The sequence below is a fragment of the Pinus tabuliformis genome, chromosome 6 (genome assembly GCF_031772625.1).
Source record: "Pinus tabuliformis cultivar Carrire ecotype Pingquan chromosome 6, CPIR1, whole genome shotgun sequence".
Taxonomy (NCBI): domain Eukaryota; kingdom Viridiplantae; phylum Streptophyta; class Pinopsida; order Pinales; family Pinaceae; genus Pinus; species Pinus tabuliformis.
In genome coordinates this window covers 1,464,714,693-1,464,717,957 of record NC_142292.1, presented here as the reverse complement: position 1 = coordinate 1,464,717,957, position 3,265 = coordinate 1,464,714,693, and positions in this window count along the sequence as shown.

Here is a 3,265-nt window from a genome sequence, read left to right as displayed (position 1 = left end):
GACATCCATTCTTTTCACAGGTCATATCATTCACAAATCATTGAGAAACCCTCAATTATTTGCTCCCGAAAATACAATTTCGGGAAAGATGCAAATTATTATTAGGTTTTTCTTTTTCCAAATTTTGACGTACGAATTTTCATGACTTTCATCATATTGCAAATTGTACATAATAATTGCTGGGATGAATATGGAGGCATTCGTCATACACTAAAGAAAGAGACTGTCATTGCCTATTAGAGCACATCCTACTGTATTAATGCGACGAATAAAACACGTCTCAATCCATAATTGAAATTGCGGATTGATTTGACATACCTGCTTGATTTCTCAGGTTTCGCACAGTCGGCGACATTTACAAATTAACATTTCTACCCTGAATTTTCCATTTATGAATAAAATCACAATCCACGTATTTTTTATATGAAAATGGGATAAAATCAATTTTACATATTTAGAATAAGGAGTTAGGAAAAAGTACTATATTGAAGTGTTTAATTCCAATCATAGTTATCAACTAAACTAAAATTATAAATAGAGGTTAAATTCTTATTGCTCAGTTAAGGACTAATTCTCATCAACTTCATTGTGAAAGAGGGTGCTGGAAAATGCCAAAAGAAGTGTGGGAGGAAATAATATGCCTTTTTTATTCTTCCAGAAAAGTGGAAACATAAAAATATGTCATTTTAGAATGTGATGCTTAAAAGATAACAAGGAAAGTTATGCAGATACGCTGATAGCTAGCTCTTGGGATAATTCTAGTTTATTGGTTGAGAGCATAATCTAAAATTGCTTTTATTTAGCTAAAAGTGTTGGAAATAGGTTAACAACTTAAGACTTAGAGGCATTTTGCAGGCATTTCTCAAGAGTGAAAATCTATCTTTTAAAAATCCCTCTAGATAATTACAAATGAACTTAATTTTCCTTAATAACAGTGACAAATAAACCTACATAGCAGCCAATAACAACCATAACACTATTGATTTATAACCTAAATTATAATAAATAAACCCAAGGTGTAAAAAACTACTAATTCTAAGTCTAAGGGCACCTGCTGTCACAATACTAGACCAGAGACCCAGGGCACCTCCTGTCACAATACTTGACCAGGGACTGAAAACGTGAAGTATACAATTGGAGTGCACATAGATATTGGTTCTATCTGTTTACGTACGCTAGTTACAGATAGGGAGGAACGTTGAATTATCAATTGCTAAAGATCACTAGGAATCTTGAAGCAACAACAATCGAGAGAGAAGTCGCTTTCACTTTTCAAAATATTAGGTGGTACAGAGCAGCGCACTAAAAATGATAAAGAAAGATACGATGCAACGTCGTAAAAAACAATCGTGCAGACTATAAAGATAACTTAAACATTTGGTATCAGAGGGATTGAATGTGAGAGGACGGTAGAATTGCGAAAGCATTACGACAACCATCACAACTAGGCCGTCCTCATGCCTCTTCAAATTTGCTGGGGTCATCAAAGTAACAGAGACGTGTTTTAAAAATTTGTGATTGACTGAAGATACCTAGCATTAAAATGTCCCATAGATGTCCTCATAGTTTCTCGTTTTCATTTATTTCTAAAGTTTCGTACAAAAATGATCTCTTTCCCCGAATTCGCATTCAGAAGGGCCATCCGTCTATTCTGGTTCGCATTAATATGATAGAGGAAATATGAGTACGATTTCATTATTTAGTCTCAGTGGGTTAGACATAACACAACCGCTCGCTTTTTTTTTTCCTAATTTTTTTTTTTTCAAAGTAATTAAATTATACTTAATTTAAATTATTACAATCAAATTAATAAATGTTAGGTGTATAATAGGTCAGTTGTGTATTAATTACATATTCAACTACAAGCACAATCACATGAATAAATGTCAAGTGTATATACTAATAAAAGCACAATCACATGAATAAATGTCAAGTGTATATACTAATAAAAGTTCAAGTGTATATATCAGCTTTATATTAATCACATATTCAACTACAAGCATAATTACATAAATAAATATGAAGTATATATGTCAATATATGTTATTTGTATATATTTAATCACATACTAAATTACATTAATAAATGTGATTGATATATGCAGATAAAATGTATAGCAAAAATTTAATATTAATTAATAAATACCAAAAATTATTAATATTTGATTTTCCACCATTCTTTAAAGTCCATTTACTACAAATGTTTCATAAAAAATTATTAAAGAAATATTTCTTATAAATACAATATTTATTTTAATATTGACATCAATTAAAAATAATAATAATTATAATAATGATATTATAATATTAATTTTAAGATTTAATATAATAAGAAATTAAATCATAAATTTACTATTACAAATTCTAAGATTATAAACTGTAAAAATTATAATCTAATCTTAATATAATAATAACATAAACAATTAGTATTTACTATTATTATATTATAATTATAATAATTAATATTATTATATTAAAATTATCATATATATAATTTAAACTTATAAACAATAGGATTATGAACTATAAGATTAATATTATAAACCATAGAATTAATATGAACACAACCACATTAATAAATATACATCAATATATAATATTGTCTATATATTGTATGAACTTATACATTTATATGAACTTCCATATACAATATTGTCTATTTATATATAAGAAATGTACATTATTGTGCATATTAGTATATTAATGTATTTTAATATATATTAGTGTATTCAAAAGTACATTAATGTACTTAACTATAATACATTAGTGTGCATATTAATGTACTTAACTACATATACATTATTGTTATGCACACAAATGTATATTAATTAAACTACATTGATGTAAAATAATATATATTAACGTAGATTAATGCACTACCAAAACCACATTAAAAATACGAATGTCGTTGATATAGGGTTTTTAAGTAGGGTTTAATATTATTCCTCTTGGTTTATAATCCCTTGGGGCTTTAATACTAAAACCCAATTTCTAAATACAACGGATTAAAATCCAAAGGGAAGGATACACCCAAGGGGTTAATAATAACCCCTTGGGTTTACAATATCAATCCACTAGTTTACTAAATAACTAGTAACCCTTTGGGTTTATAATATTTATATTAAAAACAGTAGGGTTTATAGCGTTATAAACCCAAGTGAATAATATTAAAGCCAAAGTATATAAACCCCAAGATAAATATTATAAACCCTTAAATAAACATGTTTGACTAGAGTTGACCACGGTTGATTTTCATATTTACACAC